This window comes from Fundulus heteroclitus, chromosome 10, assembly GCF_011125445.2.
Source record: "Fundulus heteroclitus isolate FHET01 chromosome 10, MU-UCD_Fhet_4.1, whole genome shotgun sequence".
Taxonomy (NCBI): Eukaryota; Metazoa; Chordata; class Actinopteri; order Cyprinodontiformes; family Fundulidae; genus Fundulus; species Fundulus heteroclitus.
Window position 1 is genome coordinate 2,488,927 of NC_046370.1, and position 5,934 is coordinate 2,494,860.

Genomic DNA, 5,934 nt, shown 5'->3' on the forward strand with positions numbered 1-5,934 from the left:
TCTGTGTATGTTATCAGTTTTATTTTCTATGTGCCATGTTTTTCTGTTATTGTTTTGGTTTCTGGCTTGCTTCTGTTTTCTGTTGGGAACTTGGCACTGATGGCTGGTTTGATTATTCTCATTATACACCTGCTCTGCTCCACCCCTCCTGCAATTGTCTTTTACTGGCTTAACCTGGTATCAGCTTTATATAATCCATGTTCAGTCAGTCATCAGTGCCAGTTTGTCTGCTATAGTTACTGGTGAGTCTGATCCAGTGTCTTGATACTTGTCGATTCTTTCCTGTCTTATGTCTAGCGTTTCTGAGCCATTCTGTTTCCTGTATACCTGATTCTGGTCATGACTAGTAGAGCTTGGTTTGCTCCTAGTGCCTCTGATAAGTTTATTTGTTGCCGTCCTCAGGATCTGTTTGTAGGACACTGTTTTTGGATTCTGCTTTAGACACTCTTGATTATCTGTTTTCACGTTTTTGACTCTGGACTGGTTTTTGGATTAAGTTTCTTGTTTTCCCCTTTTTTGAAACTGGACTGCATCACCTGTTCTGGTCCCTGTCCCATCAGCAGTAACAAAATAAGTATCTTTTATCGGCATTCCGCTTGTCTGGCTGAATACTGGGTCCTCAACCTTTAGAATCATTACAGCATAAGCAACGGAGATGTGGGTCTTGGGCTTGAATCCAGGCTTTTTAGGAGGACGGAAAGAGAGCAGGATTAGATTAGGCAAAACACGAGGAGTCAGGGCTTGGAAAAGGTTTTGGTCTGTACCACGCATGAACGTTAACGAACTGACGCCCTCCTCCTGGTTCCAGCTCTTTAAGAAGGGTGGTAATCAGATGTGAAGCACCTGCCCGTCCAACCCTGCATAGAAGGTAAGAGAGAGAAAACCCGGCCTGCACCTATCCTGGACTATGACAAACACTGGTATTGATGCCAGTGACCTTACACTGGGGTGCCTTAAAGCTGTTCGCCTTACCACGAGATCAGACCCGCTAGACTGCCTATGGGTCAGCGCACAGAAAGTTGGAAGTGTGGTTTTTCAGCCAGAGACACTAGGGAAGATGACAGACCCCTCAGTCATCTCATAAACCCTTAAATTACCATTACAGGCACTTAGAAGAGGATAAGGTTAAGATTAAGGTAAAAATGTTACTGTGTGTCATGATGCACTTTTGCCCTTGGACAGTTTCTAGAACTGAAAAGAAAAGCGGAAATTGAATAAAATGAATAAAATAAAGGAAACGGAAACGTAACTAAAAGGCCATTGCACCGGGGAAGCGTTCCGTTATGGATAAAACGAACTGCTAATAGCAACGAATAACTTAAAAAAATGGATAGCCATTGTCAAGATTTGTGGCTTTGAACTAAAACCCCGCTCCCCACATCCTTCCTATTTTGGGTTAAAGCTCAGACTAGCTGGGGTTCTAAAGACCTCTGAATCTAACGAGTATTACCCTGTTTAGAATTCCTGTGATACCTTTTCAGCTAGATGAGTAGGATACGACTGACCGGCTAACCACCTTCGTCCTAGGGCCACACTCTTCTGCAGTGGACAGGTCAGGCAACCTAGTAGCCCGAATCCACCTGTAACCCATCCACCGCCCTAGTTAACGGTGGCTCCTACTCCTATAAATCAGCACTTGTTACACGATCAGTATTTTTTAAAGACTCAAAAGTCCCTAAGGGTGTTGTTTTAAAGTTTGGGCTATAGGCAACCTTTTAAGACCTCCAAAATATTTCTAGAACCATACATCATGTCTGTTTTACAATCATAGAAGAACTCGGAAAAATGTTGACTCAAAAATTGAATGTCCACAACTTCGAACAAAATTTTATATGCTTCTTTAATTAGTACGCTTTAGCAGGGGATTAGAAACAGCATTAAGCAATTTAACAGATTACAAATTAATATTTAATCAACGTCCTATCTCTTATCTAAGGCTGCTTAATAATATGTTCAGGAGAGGATTTTAAATTTGGAGGAGCAAACTGACCCAAACCTCAGATGGAAACTTATAGTGGCTTTGATTGCTGGATAAGGAGTTGTTCAGCCGAACAACGTGCCTTCTCTTGATGGCAAACCCAATGTCCCGTTGATGCCCCATTCACAAAGACTCACGCCTTGAGTCTCTGCCTTGATGTCCGTGCCTGAGGTGCTTCTCCTTGGCTCGTGAGGATGGTCTAACTGCAGAACTGACATCTCGCAGGTGCAACTCGCATCTTCGGGGCATCTAGGTTCAGCTCATCGACCAGGTCAAACCACAGCAGTTCTTCTTGACTCAGTCTCTGCGGTTCTCAGAGACACGGGCGCTGTGTTCTTCCTTTGGCTCAACGATCGTCCTTCCGTCTTGGGTCTTCTTCTTCTGCTCCACGCTGCATGTCTTCTGAGATGAGAATCTGAGCCACGAGTACCCAAATCACCCTTCTTTTATATGCTGAGAGAGCCGTTGGGAGGTTGCAAACCTCAACCCCCCCTCCCTCCATCGAACACTTGCACCCAGTCCCTTATCACCTCATAACCTTTTCACCCTATGCAGATCTCTGGCCGAGTCAAAAGTTTTCGCTCCTCTTTCTCCAACCCCAGGCAGCAGGTCATTGAACCAAAGCATCTGATTCCACTTCCTCTTTTCTTCTCGGCAGATTTCCTGTAGCCAGCAGCTGCAGTCTCCTTCCAAGCGCTACTTCCTCTTTCCACAAACTATTTTCTCCTTAGCCTGTCTGACACTTGGACTGCTCTAAAATAATCATCATTTCACTCATTTAATACATGAATGCTTGATCTTTTTAAGAAAAAAAAAACAATCAGTCAAAACATGCAGTTTAATAAAGAGAAAACAATCAATTTAAACACACAATTAAAGAGCTCTTTATGTTATCTTTTTTATGTAATACCTTTGATTTCCAAATTATCTCTTAATTTGTGAATGATAGAGAATATGGTTGAGCTCACCACACCACCGATTTTAGAGGTATCTTGACACCGTCCTGATGTCTGCAAGACAAAGAGTTGTATCCTTGCGGGGCGGAAGCGTAAAACCATGTGTGGACGACACAGTTGGGGGTCGTGGCCAGCACACGCTCTCCCCTTTTTTTTAACCTAAGCGGGAACTTAACACGTTGAAAATATCTTTCGGAGTTGACAGAAGTTTTAAAAAAATATGAGTAAACACAGATCTGTGTAAGATAGTGAACAGACCTGCATGTGTTTGTCTATCTGAATGTCATTGTATGTAACTGTATGTCACTGTATGTATGCATCGAATGTAACTAAACGTTCGTCTGTGTGAAATAATTCAGTTCAAATTATAAATATGGTTTCGAAAATGTTCATTTGTTTTGGGAGACTGCTGCACCCTAATTCAAATGCATTTTAAGCATGAACTAGACTTAGACTTAGACTTTCTTTATTGTCATTTTGTATGCACAGAGTGCATACAGAACGAAATTTCGTTTTCATACAGCTCAGAAAGATTGCAGTAACTCCACAGGATACCTTGCAGTGAATTTCAGTACAGGATAAAAATGCAGTAATAAATTGCAGTCAGTTACAGGATAAGTTTCAATTGACTTCCGGATAAAGTGCAGCAGTGAACAGTAGGCAGTTGAAATGTAAACAAATATGCAGTAAGTTTTCAATAAAGTGCAGCAGTGATTTAACAGTAGACAGTTGCAATGTAAACAATTATGCAGTAGTTTCCGGATAGAGTGCAGCAGTGATATTGGAGACTAAGAGTTGGGCAGCATTTATAATGCTGGATATGGATACATACAAATGTGCAAATCAGTGAGTGTGGTACACAGTCCATTTTATACTTCAGCAGTTCAACAGTCTGATGGCAGCAGGGAAAAAGCTGCAGGACACCAGGTTCTTTTGCAGAACCTGGTGTCCTGCAGCTATGCAACTATGTTAACTAAAAGCTAAAGAAAGGAAAAGAGAGACTTCAATAAAATAAAGTTGTTTTTTTCCCACATTAAATATCTGGCCCAAGTTAAATTGATGCACGGAGAGATTAACATGGCTTGAACGAAAATATTTCAGCTTTGTTAGAAAATTGGAACTGGTAATAAGCCGTACATAAAGCTTGTTGAGTTTACTGTTTTACAAAATTAGGCAGAGATCCTATCATTTGTTTTTTAGCCCTAAAGTAATATAAAATTACTGAAATCTTATTGCTTGTAACAATAATGATTCATCACAAACCAGTCCATTTGAAAGAAGTTTAGATATACATGATCTTTGATTTAAATAGATGTAAAACACTGTTCTTTGGCTTTGAACAAAACTGTATGGAACTAAATATGAATTTCTTTTCAAAAGGTTTTCTATTCATTTATTTCTTTATTTTTTACTTAGAATTTGAATGCAGCTATAGGGGAATTTTGAGAAGCGTCAAAATATCAGAAGGCCACATTAAACACGTCATCAGTTACAAAATCATCAGATGTTATCCAGTTATGCTGAGCTGAGGCGAACCTCAGAGGGACAGTTTAATCTGAAACAGGACAATAGATATGATAAACAAATCTGACCATGAAGTAAACATCTGAATGTTTATGGTGAGGCTGGGTCAGTGTGTTCTGGCCTGGGGGCACGAAAAGTATATCAGCAAAAAAGAAAAGAAAAAAGAAAAGAAATAAAGCGAGCTTTCTCGCTTTATTTCATTTCAATTATAATTCTAATCTTGCTTTGTTTTGGACAGCCTTCTCAATGTGCTTATGGGGAAAAACTCTTATAATTTATAGAAAAGCGCTAGAAGTTCAAAAAAAACGAAAAGAGAAAATCATTGCTTTAAAGTTTCACCCTTGGCCAATTGAGATTCGGAAGTTATATATATATATGAAAGTATTACTAACAGTAAATACACATGGTAAAAGGACCAGAAAGAAATCAAAAGTTGTAATAAATCAATAATGTAATAATAATGCAAAATTAGCATAATTACTCCTTCTACTAAATAACTTGGGTAACTGGGGATTAAAGCACCAGCGTACAACTGTTTACCTACAATATTTATGGAGATTTAATATCTCTCAACTAGAACACAAATAACTCAATAGTTTCTTTTTAACCAGTTGTTAAAACATCCTGAGGGGAAAACACATAAAACTGAGTTTAGCTAACTATTAATCTAGAGGGCTTTTAGATCAGGATCATTATTAATGCTTATCCTCTTACATACAGAAAAGATTAATTCAATTAAATTAAATTATGGGGGCATTTTGGATCTGGTCAGGATGGCTGGGGGCCTGTAATGATAAAAGGGTAACAGCTTGAAGGTGATATCAATGAATGAAGGTTTTCTCTGAGGAACATCAAAGCTGCAATGACACCCAACATTGAAAACTGCTGTTGTGCAAAGAACATCTTGAATGGGACATAAAGCGAGATCCTTACAACGAGAGACGTTCCACACACACACACACACACACACACACACACACACACACACACACACACACACACACACACACACACACACACACACACACACACAATTTAGAGAAACCAATTAACCTGACAGTCATTTTGGACTGTAGGAGGAAGCCAGAGTACCCAGAGAGAACCCACACATGCACAGGGCGAACATGCAAACTCCATGCAGAAAGGGTTTGAACCCCGAACCTGATTGAGCCAAATCAATTCACCAAGAGACATGGAAAAAATATTGATTCTTTGATGAAAAAATAATACTAAATTATTAGTCATTTGATTGGCAACAGTTTATGAGTTATGATCATACCTCTCAACTTTTATCAAAAGTTAAAGTACTTATTGATTTTGAGATCGACCAACTTGGAAATACATGCATTAGTGACCATATTTTCAAAAAATGTGGCATTAAGATCGTGATTGCGCCATTAAAGATTTTTTTAAGGACTCAAAATTGTCCCTCGGCGATCGCTAGGCTAAAAATCCACAATTTGGGTCGATGACGTA